This window comes from Puma concolor, chromosome A3 (genome assembly GCF_028749965.1).
Source record: "Puma concolor isolate L17-30 chromosome A3, mPumCon1.1.hap2, whole genome shotgun sequence".
In the NCBI taxonomy this organism is placed as follows: Eukaryota; Metazoa; Chordata; class Mammalia; order Carnivora; family Felidae; genus Puma; species Puma concolor.
This window is the reverse complement of record NC_141669.1, coordinates 14110958-14131549: the sequence shown is the minus strand read 5'-3', so window position 1 is coordinate 14131549 and position 20592 is coordinate 14110958. Positions and strand designations below refer to the sequence as shown.

The following is a 20592-nucleotide window of genomic DNA, read 5'->3' as shown; positions in this document are numbered from 1 at the left end:
TGCCAGAACTCCCAGGAAGCCCAGTTAGCGTTAACGGCCTGCCAATGTACTTTTTACAAACCCATTTTTCCCCATGTCCCTCAATAAGGAGAGGAAAATTTGTGGCCACCATAAAGTTGATATACACAATGTCAAAGTATTTTCATTTGTTTTGGGGTTTTTAATGATGAAGAAAAAAGAAACAATTGTACACTGAGAATTTACGGTAACATTTTTTTCAACCTCTACAGTAAACAGTTTGCTTTTCTAAGTAGCCAGCTACTTTTTACTTTTTCTAAGTAGCCAGCAGACATTTTGCTCACTAATGTGCTCTTAGTCTGGTGGGGTTTTATATATTATATATATTATATATACATGTTATATATATTATATATTTATATATAAATATATAAAAAAAATATATAATATAAAATATATTTAAGGTGGGGGATAGAACAAATTTTATTTTAAAGCATGTTAGCTTGACCAGCAACTTTTATGTATTCAGACTAGGGTTTCTCACAGTATCATTATGGACATTTGTTCAAGATAATTCTTTATTGTTGGGGTCTGTCCTGTGGAAACTGTTACTCAAATTAAATCTTAAAATTGCTCCCTGTTACCCATTAATAGAGGATTAGGTATATAAAATTCAGGTTTTTAGTAAAAAGCAGTGAATAGTATCAATTTTATTTGGTTCAACCTAACAAGATTCAAGACTGAAAACCTTGATATTGGGGTCATATAATGAGTCTTTGTTGTAAGGGCCTGTCCTGTGACTTGTAGAATGCTTAACGACATATATATATATATATATATATATATATATATATATATATATATGAACAGAAATGTAGCCTCACGATCTCCTTCAGGAGCATGCAGGCACAGGTCAGTTGCAAGAAAGACAACAAGCACCTGAACGTGAAGGTCATCTGGGAGGCCTCCCCTGCCCTGCCTGCCTTTGTTATTGCTCTTCTGCAGTAAGCTCTGAACCTTGAAGCAGTAAGTCTCCAAGCATGTAGAAATGTATGAGGGCACAGTGCTGGTTTGCACCCATTGGTCCCCATGCAAATACATTCCTAAGAAGCCTATTGCAAAATTCATTTTTCCTTATAATAAGAAAGATGGTTGAATTTCTCTGATTTTTATACATTCCTTTATTGAAATCTTCTAAGTATTCATTGGTACAGAATTCCTTAGACATTTGTCCCCACGTGCAAAGAGCAGGTCATTTTCGGCCTACACAGGCCCAGCAGTGTCTATACATTTAGGAACACTGCCATCACGCACTTGGTACATGCAGCTCTTGCAAGAAGGTCCTTATTTAATGTTCTGACATCTTTTATTCTGATAGAAGTTTATAGAGATGGAGTCATTCTGGCTACAATCTAATTACTGGCAGAAAGTAGCGGGAGGAAAGTCAATGAACCAGACACAAGAGACTTCCATTCCAGTGTTGGCACTGGTAGTTTACAAATCATTATCATCTTGGGGAAGCTAAAACCTGCATCAGCTTCAGCAGCAGCAGTTTTTGCTTCTGTCAACGATGACACAAGTAACACGCTCATGTCTAACTATAGATATTGTTAAGTAGTCATGGAAAAAAATAGAGGATCTAAGGGATCTATGAAATGTTGTACAAATCATCACCATTATTCTCTGCAAATCTCCAGCAGAGTTGATATCAGGTGGAAAATAGCCCATGGTGAGCTGTTATGCATTCTTCTATGTGTCTGGTTTTGATGTGTCACAACAACTCTTAAATTACCTCAAGAACCAGGTAGCACACTGATGAGCATAAATGGACAGGGGAGGAAGTGGCATGAGATGGATTTGAAGACATAATTAGGTGTCACATTATGTGAGGCATTGCAGATGTGGTAAAGGTCTGGATTTCATCTTCAAAGCAATGGGAAGCCATTGGAGGGTTCTGGGTAGAGAGAGCAACCTCTGCTCTGATGTGTATGTGTTAAGAGACCACTGGGAATGTTCTGTGAAGAACACATGGTGGCAGCAGAAAGACCACTTGGAAGCCTTTTCCATGAGTGCAAGCAAGAGATAAAGACGACTTAAAGGAAGGATTTGGAATATGCTTTGGAGGTCAGTCAACAAGAATTGGCTAGTAGATCACATGTGAGGCATGAGGATAAAGGAAAAAGAAAGAATGACTGTCAGGTGGTACCTGAGCAGCTAGATGAATACAAACGTCACTTATTTAGAAGGGGGGATACTAGAGGAAGGAATTGGTTTGGGATGGAAAGCAAGAATCCTGCCTTGGCTATGTTGATTCTGAAATGCCTAGTAGACATCCAACTGGCCCAAGCTACATAGCAGTGACACCCCTGCTGATCATTAAGAGTGACTGCTCAAACAAAAACATTTGTGCTTCACCTCTGGGATCTGCATCAACTAAATAGAAATCAAATTAGCTAGGATTAATTACAGTTTATAAAATCTGCCAGAATTGTATTAATGAGGATTTTTTTTTGGTTCGGTGTCAGAAACCCAATGGCAACTGATTCTGTTCAATAGAAAAATCTATTGGCTCTTGAAATGGAAAAAGTCCAAAAGAGGACTCACACATTACTGAGTCTGGGTTAGCTCAGATGATATCCCACAAATCTTTCCTCAGTTCAGCTTTCACTATTGTAGCTTCAACCTCAGGCAGAATCCCACATTTTGGGCTGTACAAAGATTTCCCAGGGTCAATTCTAATCTTACTTCCTACTAGTCTAGCAATCCAGAAGGAAAAGGGCATCTTTTGCCACAGCAGCACAAAGGCATTTGCCAGTTCTGAGCTCTTAACCATCCCTAGAGGCAAAGATGAATTCAGCTCCTCACAAACCACATAAACTGAGGTGGGAGTTGTCCAAAGGGAAACAGAGGTGCTTTCATTACAAGAGAAGATCGCCATTGGATAAAGTCAAGTAACACGTGATGTATTAGTTCAGTCTGCCATAACAAAATGCCATAAACTGGATAGCTTAAGCAACAGAAGTTTATTTTCTCATAGTTCTGGAAGCTGGAAGTCCAAGATCAAGGTGCCAGCAGGGTTAGGTTCTGGTAAGGTTTTTCTTCCTGGCTTGCAACTGCCTTCTTGCTGTGTCTTCTCATGATGGACAGAGAGACAGCAATCTCTCTAGTGTCTCCTTTTATAAGGGCACTAATCCCATCAGAAGGCCCCACTCTCATGACCTTACCTAATCCTAATTACCTCCCAAAAGCACCATCTTCAAACACCATCATATTGGCAGGTAGGGCTTCAATATATGAATTTGGGAGGGGGTTGGTTAGAGCACAATTCAGTTCATAGCAGGTGGACATTAAAAAGCTTACAGAAGTAACTTGAAGTTTTAACAGCAAGAAAAAGAAAACATAGTGCTACACAGAACTTTGCTAACATCACATAAAATTTGTGACTTATTTCACAACATATATGGCATAACAGGAGAGAATATTTTTCCTGCTCAAGAAAAGTGATTGCTGTTGTCACACACTAAGATTAACTCCAGGTGAATTAAATGATCACATACAAAATAATGGTAGAAAAACCACCAGACAAGAATTGTATATTTGTCAGATCTTTATTTTTTTTAAATTTTTTAAATATTTATTTGTTTTTGAAAGAGAGAGAGAGAGAGAGAGAGAGAGAGAGAGAGAGAGAGAGAGAACAAGTGGGGGAGGGGCAGAGAGAGAGAAGAGGACAGAGGATCCTAAGCAGGCCCTGTGTTGACAGCAGAGAACCTGACGTGGGGCTCAAACCCACGAACCTTGAGATCATGACCTGAGCTGAAGTTCAATGCTTAATTGACTGAGCCACTCAGGTGCCCCTCTCAGATCTTTAAATGGACAGTTTTCTACATTTTGAAGCAATAAAGAAAACAGAAAGAAAAATATTGGTCAATTTGTTTAAAGAAAGTATAACTTTGTTACAATCAAACAAAACTCCAAACAGCTGACTATGAATATATCTGCACTGAGATTTCTTCTCTAAATCCACTCATTTACCTAACGCTTACTGAGTGCTTACCAAGTCAAGTTTGCCAAACTAAACTGGGTTCCTCTTCTCTTTTCCTCCCTGGGTAAGAACATACTTTGATTATTTTGATGTCCATAAAAACCTAATCTTTGAACAACTCTGCCCACAAATTTTGTAACCTAGGTGAAATGGACCAATTCTTTACAAAACAGAACCTGCCCAAATTCCCACATGAACTAGATTATCTGAAAAGGCCTGTATCTATTAATGAAACTGAATGTACCATTCTGGTGAATGATGTTGATAACAGGAAAGGCTAATGCATGTGTGGGGGCAGGAGATATAAGGAAGTCTCTATACCTTTCTCTCAGTTTTGTTGTAAATCTAATACTGCTATTAAACAGGTAAAGACAAAAAACATCCAATCTTAACACATGCAGAGAGTGAGATGTGTTAAAGGGTCTGACCCAACCTTTGTTGCTTTTTAACTTCAGAGGAGTCCAGGCATTAAATACAGTGCTTTAGCCCCCTGCCCAAAAGTGGCTGTCTGCACCCCTCAAAATAGTCTCGGGGTCCCAGAACTGTGTAACACCAGGTCACCCAGGAATGGTGTCAGATGGCGAAAGGATTGCCCATAGACTTCAGCTACACCCTGCAGCACAACTAAGGTCACCCCCTCCCAGGAGGTGAAAGTTCTGACCCCATTTATTTTTTCACTCAAGACCAAAACAAAGACTGTGTGATGCAACTCACCTATGTACAGTATTACAGTCTGTTTCAAACATTGGTGGAGAGAGATTTCCCCACTCTTATCTAGAAATCTATAGAACTTGAAAGGTCTCTTCTCTCACTGTAGGGCAGGTATCATGCAATCTCATCTGCTTCTTATGACAGAGAAAAATCTTTGCTTGAAGGTGTTAGGGGTTTTAATCCCATTTTGGAGCACTTCTTTAGGAAATTTTCTTTTCTCACAATATTTTTGAGTGAAAAACCTTTGCTTGAAGGCGTTATAGGGTCTTAGCCCCATGTTAGAGATCTTCTTTAGGAAATTTTCTCTTCCCACAATATTTTTGAGTGTCTACTATGTATCTCCACTCACTTCCTATTTTTCTCAAGAAATTAGTAACCCTGTACAAGTGTCAGACATGCAGCATACAGTAGAATATAGTGCGATAAATTAATAGGATATATATGAATGACAGACAGGTCTAGGGTTAATCAAGGTCTTGCTAGATGAATAGCAGATAAGTGTGACCAGTGAAATGTTAGTACTAAATTCTATGAAGATAAATCACTCTGCCTAGACTGACTCATCTAGGTCATCTAGCTCAAAATGTGTAGATCCTGATAGACAAACCAGAAAAATATGTGAATATAGAATTCATCCCTGAGGAAGAACAAATGGTACATAAACACAGGCAATGTTCAACTTCCAGAAAATTTGAATTTAAAGTGAGATTGACACCAAAAACCATAAATAGGAAACCCAATGTTCGTGAAACTGTGTTACAATCCTTTAAGAACCCCTTTATTTTTTTTTTCAACGTTTTTTTTTTTTTTAATTTATTTTTGGGACAGAGAGAGACAGAGCATGAACGGGGGAGGGGCAGAGAGAGAGGAAGACACAGAATCGGAAACAGGCTCCAGGCTCCGAGCCATCAGCCCAGAGCCCGACGCGGGGCTCGAACTCACGGACCGCGAGATCGTGACCTGGCTGAAGTCGGACGCTCAACCGACTGCGCCACCCAGGCGCCCCAAGAACCCCTTTAAAAAGAATTTGACTTAATAAGAAGAGACAGGTGCGAATTCATGAGCTGAGTCTAGTTACAGAGATAGTATGTTAGTTTTCTAGAGCTGCCATAGCAAAATACCACAGACTTTGTGGCTTAAACAACAGAGATTGGTTTTCTCACAGTGTTAGAGGTTGGAAGGTGAAGACCAAAGTCTAGTAGACAGGTTTGGTTTCTGCTGAGACCTCCCTTCTTGGTTTACAGATGGCCACCCTCCTGCTGTCTCTTCACATGGTCATCCCTCTGTGCTGTGCATCCCTGTTATCCCTTCCTCTTCCCATAAGGACACCATTCATGTTGGATTAGAACCTAACCTAATGGCCTCATTTACACTTAATTACCTCTTTGAAGAGCCTGGCTCCAAATACTGTTACCTTCTGAAGTACTGAGGGTTAGAGCTTCAACATATGAATGTGGGAGGACACCTAATGGATGAGATACTCTGTCCTCAAAATTCCAACTACTGAGAATTTAACCTAAGAGAATGGTTTTAAATATGTGCACTAATATGTCCAATGGAAAATTGTTTTTAATAATTATAAAAATAATTGAAATAACTGGTAAATAAATTATAGCTGGTCAACTTTATAGCTATTTTATACTCATTAAGGTTATATAAATAAAGACTATATCAAAAATATGTTAAGTGAAAACTCTTCTATAATTTGGCCACAGGGTAATCCTAGGAGGTAATAATATTACCAAGGGTAATAATAGGAGATTCTTTTAGCTGCCACTAGAGGGAGTACTAACCTAGAGTTGGGTGTAAAGAGGCATCTGGAGCCCGCTGACCGGTGGCTTAGGGCTCAAAAACCAGAGAAAAACCAGAGAAAAAGAGAACAAGAGGTGGCGATGGTATCTACAGACATGACGGAGGTAAGTCCACAAGCGAATCAGAGAACTCAGGGAATAACTTAATAATTACCAAGGATATCTGTCTCCTGGGAAGTAAATGCTTCTTGCTACCCCCTTTCTCCACCTCCACTGAGGCAGAATATAGTTGCAGATCTAAACTCTGCTTTCCGATCTACGACAACAAAGTTGATTATTTTGGGCCCTGACTTGTAATTTCAGTTGGTTGAGAAGTTTCTGAAGAAGAAAGAGATGCTATCGATTAGTCCTCAAAAACTACCAACACTGAGCATTTGTCCCGAGGCCTGACAGAAATTAATGCCAATTAACCATTTATTGACTGAATCAAGGTGCATGAATTACAAGTGGGGAAATAGCCATCACAAGGGTATGAAAGTTTTTATAGAAGCCCAATCTTACCAGGAAATAATGTTTTAGTGCCACTCTCTGTGTTAACAAAAATTGCAAGTAACTGATATAAAGCCATTTTTTTTTCAGATTTCATAAAATTTATTCATTTCAAATGATTGCCCAGAAAATCTACTGGCTTAACTGTTTATCTGATGTCTCCATTATTTCAGATTAGAAATCTGCTGGGGACAGGATCCAGTTGATGGGGAAAAAAATGTACAGCTGGGAGAGTTTCTGAGAAATTCAGCTTGGCAGAGGGAGAATGCTGATAATAAATAAATAAGAGAGCTGCAGTGGAGGACCATTTAGAGGAGGAAGGAGAAAGTTCTAACCATCTCACTGTGTATTCCTGAAAGTGAACAAAACACACTTGTATTTAGTGAGGATACTGGTATGGCATTGAGTCACGAATGGGTCAAATCATATTCTCTATGAGTTAATAATAAGAATGAGAAGACATTAGGGGCACCTGGGTGGCTCAGTCAGTTAAGCATCCAACTCCTGGTTTGGGCTCAGGTCATGATCTCACAGGTTCATGAATTCGAGCCCCATATCAGGCCCTGTACTGATAGCACAGAACCTGCTTGGGATTCTCTGTCTACCTCTCTCTCTCTCTCTCTCTCTGCCCCTCCCCTGCTCCGCTGTTTCTGTCAAAAATAAATAAATAAACTTAAAAAAAAAGAAGAATGAGAACATGTTAAAAAAAATTAGAAAATATTTTTATCATAGTTCAGATTAAAAAAGGTTTTAGTGTTTAGCATGCTAAGTGTCAGCTTTTTGGAATACTCCGTTGCAAGCATACCTTTATCTGTTTATTGCTCCCCTAAGAGAAGGAGTCATCAGAACAAATGCAACTCCAACATTTATGAGCTGAGAGTTGGATATTTTGTTTAACTTTAATAGTCTTATGTATCACCAAGTGGAATTCACTTTTCAATGTTAGCTTCCTCCAACACAATTCATTTTAAGAGAACAGAAAGGACATTGTCTTTACAATGATTGCTATTGTTTTCATTAAAGTTTTAATTTAAGTTGGCACAATTGGCATATGGAATTCAATTCTCTTTCCAGAAGCCTAGGGGTTCCTGAACTAATGAGAAAAATCAGAGGTATCTAATATGGACAGAATCAGATAGCTGTTAGGAAGAAGATTTTATATAAAATGGAAGGTGGGAAACATAATATCAGTACATAAAATGTAGTGCTATGTATATTTACTGCCCACCTGTTCTTCAAACACTGCTCTAGCCATCTTAAGAGAAGTAACTCCAAATATCAATGGATGTCGTTAAAAAGCAAATGTGATTCTCCACGGACTAATAAGTTTGAGAAACACTGTGTTAAAGCAAGTGAGGGTGTCTTTATTACCAGGCTTTGCAGCACAGTCAATGAGTTAATAGGGACTGGAAAGCCCTTGGCGGGGGATATGGTATATAGGCCACGTTTCCCGAACTCATTAGGTCATGGAACATTTTTCCACCGAGGAGCATATTTTGGGACCAGTGTTTGGCAGACGACACATTGGAAAACCAGAAAGCCAGGCTGTCAAGGATACTAAGGCAGTGAAGTCACAGGCTTCCTGGTCTGAGGCTCAGGGTCAGCAATGAGGTTGAGACAAAGACCCAGTAATCACACTGAGAAGCAGAAACTGTGCGTGTTCTTTCTGAGCTTTCAGCAATGTTTATTGAACAGAAATTTATTTTTATTTATTTTTATTTTCTTAATGTTTATTTATTTTTGAGAGAGAGAGAGAGACAGACAGACAGAGCATGAGCAGGGGAAGGGCAAAGAGAGAGACAGAATCCGAAGCCGGCTCCAGGCTCTGAGCTGTCAGCACAGATCCCTTCACAGGGCTCGAACCCAACAACCACAAGATCATGACCTGAGCCAAAGTCGGAGGAAGCTTAACAGACAGAGCCACCCAGGCACCCTGACCATAAATTTAAACGAACTAAGTTGATATTTTCTCAACTATGGATTATACGTTTTATTTTTAAAGATCTCATTCTCTCTCTGTGCCAAGCATTTTACAAATATGATATTTAATCTCATAGAAACTCCACCAGGAGGGAATTATTTTTCTTATTATTCCTGAAACCGATGTCTAGAGAGAGAGTCTCCTGATAGTCTCGGTATCCCCTCCATGGAAAACTTGGGATCTGATCCCACATCTTCCTGACTCTAGAGCTCTATCCATCCCCACCTGTCAAACAGTGGTATTTTTTTTTTCTAAAATACACTTACACAATTAAAACACATTTAAGTATAGGAAAATACAGAAATACCAGGCCATAGGATGGAGCCATTCAGGTATGACGAAGAGAAGATTTCTTTGCACTGAGGTTTAATATTTAACTGTAAAACAAAATAAAAAAACAAACTCTAAGGTCTGTTTTCCTAGAAAATGCCAAAATAAGGAAAAAATAAAATCCATAATATTGATACACTTGCAATCAGCCCATAGAAAGAAAGAGAAGAGTAGAATACAGATACTGATGAGAGTCTAGATACATATCCATTAACCTTTCCAAACTTTGGTCAATGTCTTCTAGCATTTTTTTTTACTTCTTTGGTATATCTGTTCTTCTTAAATACCAGCATCATATTTGAGTTCAGAATACATCTATATTTATTTTTCAGCTTATTCTCAAATAAAATAATTTATGAGATTAACTCACGTGTAGATTTCAAGTGTGTATTATGCCCATTTGCCATTACAAGGTCGAATTTCAATCACTTTATTCATCAGGAGATTGAAAATCTAAATTTTAAGTGCTCACAAGCATTCAAAATCTATGCTTCAGTTTCTCTGTAGCTGCCAACCCCTGATTTGGTTGAATAGATGAGGTGAAAGATGGAAGGGCAAATTAAGGATTTGGGCAAGGAGAGATTCAGTTTTTGTTGAATGGAAATTATTCTGTTTAAAATTTTTTGAAATATTTATTTATTTTTGAGAGAGAGAGAAAGAGAGAACAAGCAGGGGAGGGGCAGAGAGAGAGGAGACACAGAATCTGAAGCAGGCTCCAGGCTCTGAGCTGTCAGCACAGAGCTGGACATGGGGCTTGAACTCATGAACCACAAGGTCACAACCTGAGCCAAAGTCAGGGGCTTAAACAACTGAGCCACCCAGGCACCCTTGGATGGAAATTATAAATGTCCTTTAAAAGCTAGATTTTCAATATGTTTATATATGCTACAGGGGTATTATTTAAGATCTGCACCTGGAATCTAAAAACCTCTGACAATAATAATGATAAAATGAGACCACAATTTTGAGCTCAGTGCTTAACACACACACACACACACACACACACACACACACACACACACACACAATCATCTTAAATATGTCATATTTTGAATTTTCTACCATGACCTGGAATGTTTTATGGTTTTCAGGTAGGCTAAGTGCTAATACCTAAAGCCAAAGAAAATCCTAAGATCTTGCAAGATTTATTCTAAAACCAATCAATCTGCAATCAATGCCTTTGCAGTTCAACCCTTGTAATACAAGCAAGGCAGGTTGTTGTTGGAAGACAGAGGAGATGAAAGGAAATGAATTTAGTCCGAAAATTTGCTAAGATAATAAACGACCATATTTTCCAGAAACTTAGCTGACAATTAGCATTCTATCCTTGATCCAGGAGAGAAAAGTGCATTGCAGCTGTTTTATACACATCTGTATCTGTGTTCAGTAAAATGTTAGGTGCTTTAAATCTGCTTATGCAATGTTGGCAAGCAGAGACTTTTTCCTTTATTCTAACTGTGAATACTAATAGAGAATTGGTGCAAACTCTAGCTTAGGCGGTATAGATCCTCACATTTTCCACTGCTGTCTAAATCTCCTTTACATTCAGCTCCACTTGGAGAATGTTTCCAATCCCAGTTTCAACCAATGGGTGGCATTATGTGGCCTGCAGTTGTGCGGAGGGAAAAAGCCATTTAAAAAAAGGCAAACACTTTTTTTTCCTACTCAATTGATTTTGCTGATAAGTAAATACTCAAAACATTGCATAGACCAAGATTCACCTTCTACTCTACTTCTCCCCAGAAGCTGTCTCTTCCTTCTTCTTCTGTCCTTTCCCTGAATTCTTGGGCCTCTTTTTTTTTCCTGAGACTCATTTATTACCTCATGTTTTCTTCTCAAAATATTGCATGAGTTTTATCTGTGTCTTCCTGTCTTGCTGGATTCTCAAAGTGTCACAGCCTTGTTCTTAATACAAATGCTCACACCTCTCAGCACAGTCCTGGATGCATGGGGGACTTTGATGGCCACTCTTTGGTTTGATTGCTTATTCCCGGTTCCCTACCAGCACAGATTAGTCCCCACCCCCTGCCACCATCCTCCACACACATGCCAGAGGCAAGCTAACCTCCAAAAGATATTTCTCCTTTGTTTTTTGTGTAGGACCCAAATCAGACTTTGGGATCATGAGTGATATGTCACTTGTATGTGTTGCTTAGCCCACAGGGTATGTTTCAAATGCTTATAGTGCGTGCACACGCACACACTGTCACACACATCACTTGGCATCTGCTATTCTCAGTGTCTAAGAACGTATCCACCCTGCCTTGGTAACTAGAACCTGGTTTTCACCTCAAAGGAAAATCTCTGAAAAACACTAAACCAGGATTGTATTTTTTTTCTCCTAAAAACCATTTCCATATTTGAAAATGAAGAGAAATTGCTTAAAATAACCAATATAAAGGGCCAAAATCCCCTTTCTTGGCAGTATTCTGATGATCAAATGTTGGTCCATCAGTGACTACCCAGGAAAGGAGAAGAAAGGAGAAAAAGAAGGTAAATCATGGAGAGTCTGAAAGCCCACAAGTTGGAAATCATCTCTCCTGGTGCATTCGGTACTCTGCCATAATATTTACACAGTGCTTGTTACATGCTGGGCATTGTTTCAAGTGGGTCACAAGCCACATATGCTTATGAGGATAATGATAGTACAACTGAGGAACTGTAGGCCAGAAAATGGAAGCCATTTGCCCAATGTCACAGAGCTCATACCTGGCAGAGGTGAGGGTGAACCCAGGCTGACAGACTCCAGAGCCTGGCCCTCAACCACTGAGCTATAAGTGAGGGAGAGAAATCCATCTGGAGGGGAGAAAGCTGGTCAGTAACATCCACCAGATTCTAATCCTATCACAACTGTGCCATGAGTAGACAACAGATGGTAAAATTGTATATTTTAAATAGCTTTTATTGACCAAGACAAAGACCCTTCCTAGGATGTCCATGGAAATTAAACAGGCCTTGCTTCATTTGTGGAACCAGAAATCCTGACCTACAGGCACTAATGCTCCTGGCCAGTCCAGGTCACAGGGCTTTCCACTGATTGGCCATCAAATGAGCCAAGGAAATGGAAATCAGAAGATCTGCCCCTTTTTACAGACTTCCTGTTGTCCACCCACCCTCAGGGGCTTGTGTAGCCTTAGTAGGGATGTGCCCATCCAACCCTAGGCTCCTACCCACTTTCCTTCATTCCATGCATGTGCCCAATTGCTGATCAGCCGCTCCCCCTCCCGGGTACAATTGACAGTGCTGGGTTTCTTCTCTTGACACATGGCATCAGAATCCACCTAATAAAACACTCAGTCACCATTGAAACTTCTCTTCACTGTCTTTCTGCCCACACCCAAAATATCACTAAACAGTGCCAATTCAACTTCCTAACTAGCTCTTCAATTCTTACCCTTCTCTCCATCTCCATGACCACTGTTCTGGCCCAGGTTCTGGTATCTGTGTGAGTCACAACTCTCCAGAAAAACAGAACCCATAGATGTGTACATATATAGAGAGACATTTATTTTAAGGAATTGGCTCATGCTATCATGGATACAGTCAAGTTCAATATCTGCAGGTGGACCAGCAAGTTGAAGAACCAGAGAGGCAGCAATGTCCTGGTTGAAGTTCAAAGGCCACCTGCTGGCAGAATTTCTTCTTGCTCAGGAGAGGACAGTCATCTGTTATTTAGGCCTGATTGGAAGAGGGCCACCCACACGACGGAGGGCAATCTACTTAGTCAAAATCTACCGATTTAAATGTTAATCTCATCCAAAAATGCCCTCACAGAAACATCCAGAATAAAGTTTGGACACATATCTGGATGACATGGTCCAGCCAAATTGACATGAAATTAACTATCATACCATCTTTCACCCAAATTACAGCCCCTTTATCAGCTCCTGCCTCGGTCCAACCCCTCTGAGCCATCCTCCATAAGGCATCAGGTGACTTTTCTAAAATGCAAATCTCACTATATAACAGTGGGCCAGAAATACCTTAAGTGGCCCTTCAAGACCTAGAGTGGGGAAAACATCTAAATTCATTAACATAGCCTATCGGGCCTTTAAATAAGTAAGCAACATGATGACATTTTTACAGTTTGCAAAAATATCTTCACATCTATTTGCTCATTTAACCCTCCCAAGAAAATCACACTTAGCAAGCCCTAGAGCCTACGGTGCTAACTGCCTACGATGTTCTCATGCTCCAAATGCACTGAGCTGCTTGCCGTTTGCCATGTTTGCCCTGCTCTCTAATCTTCTCATTTGCATATGCTATGGTATTTTATCTAGAATGATTTTTCCATATTCTCCATCTTGCAAAACCAAAACAAAAAACAATTGTTTCCCCCCCTTCTTCATTTTCCTTTTGTCTTTTGTTTCTATCAGCACCTAGCAAAGCCCAGCCCCTATTCGTTCCCTGCAAGGCACTCTCCAGCCGTGTATTCAAGGGCCAGAAAACTACATGCTGAGAACCAAGTCCAGCCCATTGACTGTTTTTGTAAATCAAATTTAATTGGAACACAGATTCAGTCTTTCATTTTCTATTGTCTATGGCTGCTCTCAAACTGCTCCAACAGAGTTGAATAGTCACAACAGAAGTATGACCCTGAAAGCCCTAAATATTTAATATTTGGCCCTTCATAGTATAAGTTTCATGATCTCTGCTCTGCTTCAGGTATCAGGTCAACCACACGTCCACAGGAGCTCCAGGACTCGTGCCTGTGGGGTCCTAGAAGAATACCATGTTCCAGCCCTTGTTCCGGGAGAGCAGCCCGACAAGAAGACTGTTCTGCTGGTTGATGCTATATTTCTTTTATGACGATTTGCTGCCGGAATGGTACTGGCACAGTGATTTGGGGTGACTCTCATTCACATCAGAGGATAAGTTCAGGGCTCTGGCTACCAATGTTATACCCCTTGTCTTGAGTCAAGTGTATAGCCTGTGCACTGCCTCTTGTGGATCTGTGTTTCTACTATGGTACTTTCTGTAGTCTAAAGCACCCAAGAGAAGTGGGGTGGTAGCAAAAAAACTCTTACCGTCTTTTCCAACCACTACATTCCCTAACTCTGGTACTGAGTGGAGTACGACCCCTTCCACAAGCTCCACATCATGTGCCAAGCAATGGAGGTACCCATTTCCTCTGAGGGCTTTCCAGACTATTGGTCTACAATGTCAACTGGTACTTCAGTCAATATCCTTTCTTGCCTCTGATCAACGCGGTAACATCGTGCTCTCCCAGACTGGTCCTGGTTGGTTTCCCTAGTACAGCAGGGTGAAGGAAGGTCATTCTTTGAGTGAACAGAACTGCTCTTCTTGCTCTGCCCACAGTCCCCTACCTATCTTTACTGATTACCATGTGTGGAGGGCAAAGGTATGGTTAACAATGAAAGAGGTCACGTTCAAGAAATGCAGTGATTATGGACTAAAGAATTCAAGAGAAGACATGGTTGGAAGATGTGCCATCCAACATTTATGTTACAAAATTCTAAACAGCACATTTCACATGACCAAAACGCAGATTATCAATTACATTTTTCTGTATGCTCCGGGGAAGACTTTCATTGATGGTCATCATCAACAAAGCACGGTAACAACCTTTGAAAGAGTCTCTGAGAGTCAGTGTTTGGGAACAGCATAATGGATGGGTGATGCAGTGTCATGAGTAATGTTGGAACCAGACTTAAACGAATGGTGTTAGGGAACTGCAAAGATAAGAAGTTCTATGTTGCTTCAATCCCAGCAGATTCTGAAGAGCAATGGCATTGTGAATAGCAAGTACATTGCTATCTTTTTCTCATCAGTAGAAGATACAAAGTTAGCCTAGAATGGTGTGCTAGACAAGGAAGAACATAAAGAGTTGATTCTGGACCAGAACAGAACTAGGTGGTGCCTGGAAACTATGAAGAATCTTCACATGTCCTGGTTGGATAATAACAAATATGTAAGTACCTTTTCTATACTCCTCATTCTAAATCTTCATCAATAAATCACAGTGTCTAACATGAACCCATGCTTAGTATACTTTTAATCAAATTGCTTATATAGACAAGGGTCTTGCAAAAAATACTTGCATGTTCTCATTCTGCAATGATCTCTCTGACTGGAGGGATATCATACTCTGATTAATCATGGGAAGGTCAAATGCCCCAAAACTGAGCCAGGCGGTGGCGTCAGCTGCATGCAAAACATGGGAATGAGAGCCAGGGAGGGATCGGTTCCCAAAGGAAAATCAAAATCAAACTGCTCTTCCCAGAACTGGGGAAACAGACACAGCACGGGCTAAAACAAACAGATGTTCATCTACCTCTTGCATGGTAAGTTAGTGTCATCACTATCCTCTATGAGATGCCTAAAGAATGGAAAAGCTGGGTCATTTGTCCGAAGTTCCATGCAAGTCAGGGACATAGCCAAGAGATGAGCCCACATTAAATCTGACAAGCTAACTCTTCATCTAACTTGGATCGTTTGCATTGGGTAAGAACTGATCAAATCCAGGACCTTATATCTGGCAAAGACTTTACGTCAGAAGACTTGGAATAATTCTGACTCCTTATTTCTATTAGCTGGGTGATGTTGAACAGCTTAGTTAAGCCCTCTGAATCTTGTTTCTTCAGGTCCAAAATTTGGGATAGTAATAACTTCCTTGCAGCATTGACATTAGCATTAAATGACAGTGTACAGAGATGACTAAGCTTTAGTAATTACATAGTATAGTATAATTGCTACTCTAGTAATTATAGCAGACATAAAGGACCTTGCATTTTATTTATTTTTTAAATTTTTATGTGCCATGCACTATTCTAAATGTATCATAAATATAAACTCAATTAAAAATTAGTGGATTCTCTTTTATTAAATAAGTAAACGAAGGCCCAGAGAATTTCAGTGACTTGCCCAAGGTCACAAGCTAGCGAATGGGGTGCCAGGATTCAAACCCAGGCAGTCAGGCTCCAGAGTCTATTCTCACATCACTACACTCTACTGTCTCTCAGGAAAAGGCGCTATTATTATTAAGTAGCAGCACTTTATTGCCATTATTATTATAGATGATAAGACTGAAATCTAGAGACACCAAAATAGAAATAAAGCTAAAAATAAATCCTGGGTCTAATGTTTCCCAGTCCACTGCTCTTTCCAATATGCTGCCCCATTTCCTACTCAGAGGAGAATTACATTAAGGAGAAGTAGTAGGATTATGTATCTGCTGACAAAGGAGATCTTTCATACAATTCATCAGGTATCATTATCAGGGAGAAAAATAATTTTTTTTCCATGAAAGATTCTAATGGTGGGTAAATCAGTAAGAGAAGGCGAGTGGAGCTTTTCTTGCTTTCTAGATGGACGCAGGAAACAGACACAGATCCAACCTGCCCCAGGTTTGGGAGTCACTGTGCCAATTTGTAAACACAATAACAGTTTTAGGATTCTATTCAGAAAGCACATTAGTGGCCCCAGCAGGTGCTAGAGGCTGCAGAGAGCTGGAGAATGCACAGCGGAGAAGACACAATCTTGGAAGTTAACGTTGGCCTTCAGATCTCTCAGGAATTGCAGTTTTAACAGTTCGACAGCCTCCTCTGTTGAGCTGTTAAACAGAGCTAAAACAGAGTCACAGACTGCAGGCGAAACCCCGAGGGCCAGGCCACAGTTTCCACGTTCTCGTAGAATTTCCTTTCCACTTTACTTTAAAGAAACCTCACCTCCCCTGAAGCTCATTTAGACCAAAGCATAAATCAAACATCTGTAAAGGGCCAGATTGTAAATATTTAGAGCTTTATGAGACATGCAGCCTCAGTCCCAACTGCTCAACTCATATTGTAGCAAAAGCTATGAAAGAAAATACATCAAGAAATGGGAGCAGCTGTGTTCCAATAAACTTTATTTATAAAAACAAAAAGTGGACTGGATTTGGCCTGGGGGCTGTATGCAGTTTACTGATGACTGGCATTAATCCTTCTTCCACGTAGGCTCCACCCACTCGCTTCTACACCTGCCTCTTTATCACCAGGGTTTCCCCACTGAGCATCAGTCTGAGTTGCCACTAAGTGCTAAGCACCGAGCTTCCTCCCTTTCCCAGCCCCTGCTGTCTTTTGAGGGAACTTCATTCAAGCAGATGAACTGTCCAACAGCTTGGCCTCCCTGCCTTGACCTGTTTAGATTTAAGTATCTTCCTTCACTTCCAGGTCACTTTAGAGAACCACATCCACACCTGTCAGTGGCCAGGTGCTTCACGTCTGATTTTTAACTGTCCGTCTCTGATCCCAAACCCTCGGCCTTGCTAACAACCTTGCACCTCCTTTCATCTCCCCTATGTCATCAGTCCCTAGGCCATGCTGACAGAGTAGCCCCTGGCCGCATGTGACTACTGAGCCCTTAAATCCAGCTGGTACAAATGAACATGGGCTGTAAGTGTGTGTTGGGGGCGGTGGGGGGAAGGCTGTGTGACTCAGTCAGTTGAGCTCCCAACTCTGGATTTTCACTCAGGTCATTTTTTCACTGTTGTGGGTTTGAATCCCACATCGGGCTCCATGCTGATTGTGTGAAGCCTGCTTGAGATTATCTCTCTCTCCCTCTCTCTCTCTCTCTCTGTGCCTCCCCCACTCTCTCTCTCTCAAAATAAATACATAAACTTAAAGAAACATGGGCTTTAGGTGTAAATTCATGCTAGATTTCTAAAACTTGGTATAAAAAAAGAATGTAGGATACCTGAATAATAATTTTTACATAATTACATGTTGAAATTTTAATATTTTTGAGACATTGGTTAAATATATTTTTAAATAAAAAGTCACAAGTGAAAATACATACAGGGAATCATATAAAATGTCAGTAGCAGTTGCCCTGTTGTTGGAATTATGAGTGATGTTTTCATTCACAGCCTTTTTCCCAACTTTTGACAATGAGCAAGCATCATGTTGATAATAAACTAGAGTGAATTAAAGAGAAATAGCTGAAATCAGATACAACCCTACATCTTGCCTGATCCTGCAGAATATGCTAAAATTAACCACATGTGGAATTCATCTCCAAGAAAGTACAACTTCTGAACTATTTAGAACTGATGATCGGTAGAAATAATGCGATCCCCCAGGATTTCATGTTATTTTGTAACTTAATATTATTATGCTGAGCATAATAACAGCACAGATGTATAAAAATACAGATTTCGGGTGCCTGGGTGGCTCAGTCGGTTAAGCATCCACCTTCTGCTCTGGTCATGATCTCACAGTTTGTTGGTTTGAGCCCAGCGTGGGGCTCTGTGCTGACAGCTCAGAGCCTGGAGCCTGCTTCACATTCTGTCTTCCACTCTCTCTGCCCTTACCCCACTAGTGTTCTGTCTCTCAAAAATGAATAAGAACATTAAAAAATTTTTTTAGAAAATTACAGATTTCAAGATGAAGAAAAACTTGTTTTATTTCTAATACATAAGAAAGGAGTTAAGGAAAGGAGTAGAAAGAGAAGCTCCAACACTTGCCGTGGCTATACGTCTCAGCTGAAACCCGGTCAGCCCTGCACCTCTGCTCTTGGACAGCCACCAACATTCTGTCCTCTTAGCCACTGCCGGAGCTGGGGCATGGGTGGGCAGTCAGGGCGGTGCCAGCAGAGAGTGCCGCTTATGTGCAACCCCAACAGGGAGTGACAAGGCCCCACAGTTCTCTGCTCACCAGAAGGCCTGAAGTCAGTTCCTGCAAGGGAATCCTGAGACAGCATGATTAGGATTCAAGTGCTCTGGGTCCATATCTTTTGTAAATCACTGAGGATTAGAAGTTCAGGAGGTGTGGTCCCCAGATGAGAAGCATCAGCATTACAGGGATCTTGCAGGAAATGCAGATCCTTGGGCCCCACCCCAGACCTGCAAAAAATTCCTCCTGTTGGGGGGGGGGGTGCGTGGGAGCCATCAATCTATGTTTGAACAAGCCACTTGGGGACTCAGACGCACATGCAAGTCTAAGAACCTCTAACCTAACTGGGCAGCTTTGGACAATTATCTAATCCCTCTGAACTTCAGTTTTCCTCCCTGGCCAACTGAAGATAATAAAACCTAACCTCAAAGCCTTGTGAGGATTAATGAAAAGCTGAGTATCGAGCACAAAGGAGCACTCCATGAATTGTACCATCATTTTCCCCCTCGGATTCTTAAAAAGTCAACATCCTCTGTGCACACTTTCCATTTTTTTTCTCCCTTAATACATTTAATTCTTTGCTTAATGGAAACAATAAAGGGACATCTCTGCTAGATTGAAAAAAATAATATATTAGATGCAGATTAGCAGGTCATTATGGTAACATTGTTTCTTGTTACAAAAAAAAAAAAAGTCATATGGGCAAGTGGAAAAAATCCTAGAGTCAGACCTGGGGCATGTGCTCCAGCTCTAACTCTGTGCACGTCCCCTTCTGTACGAAGCCATGTGGAATGACAGAGGAGGCAAAAAACATTGTAATTAAGATAACTCAGGGTTCGTATCCTACCTCTGCTATCACACAGATCTGCAGGGTATATTTCGAGCCCCCAGAACACTCATGCACATACAGGGCTGTGCAGAATTCCCGGGGTGCCACCTCCCTCCTTCCCTTTGCCCTATTAGCCTCATCTTTGTAACCAGGCAAGGAGATCAATGGGATCTTCCACCATGAAAATCAAGGAACAGGGAGAAATTGTCCCCTAGACTCCTATATCATTGGGTCATGCTTTTAATCTTAAACCCCTCTCCTCTCATGTCTGCTTGGGATGTCAACCAACTCTGCAAATGGCAGGTTCTCCTAAACTCCCTCTGCCATCCAAACCCAGACAAAGAGGATGTCGCTGCTTCTAGCAATCAGAAGGCAATGGCACCCGTGCTCAGATTAACTAACCGGTGAAACACACAGCCAGAGAGCCCTGAATGACAGCTTGCTGTTCTATAGATACTCTGTAACTGGTCCATGTGCCACACACTGAACATTAATGACCCTCCTTATGACAGGAGACAGGCATGCTCCATGAGACCACAGACATGCAAGGCCACCATATTCCAGGACTCCATCTTCACCGCTGTTAAGAGTGGTCTTCTGATGCGTTCATTTCCTTGGTTGCTGTAACAGATGACCACCAACTTGGCAGTTCGAAACAGTCCGATGTTCAGGCCTGTGAGGCCAAAATCAAAGTGTTGAGGCCAAAATCAAAGTGTCTGCAGGGCTGTGCTGTCTCTGGAGATTCCCAGGGAAAGTATGTCTCTACTTTTTCCAGCTTCTGGAGTCACCTGCAGCTCCTACTTCCTTCTTCAAAGCCAGCACTGTGACAC

General features: G+C 40.8%; 1 long non-coding RNA gene across 1 annotated transcript; it reads left to right on the top strand.

Moving 5' to 3' along the window:
• The first annotated feature begins 6534 nt into the window (after positions 1-6534).
• LOC147582263 (uncharacterized) lies at positions 6535-20362 on the top strand. The gene is made up of 3 exons (XR_015248901.1): positions 6535-6627; positions 13988-15254; positions 20275-20362. It is a non-coding gene; the product is annotated as an uncharacterized LOC147582263 (long non-coding RNA).
• The last annotated feature ends 230 nt before the right edge of the window (positions 20363-20592 follow it).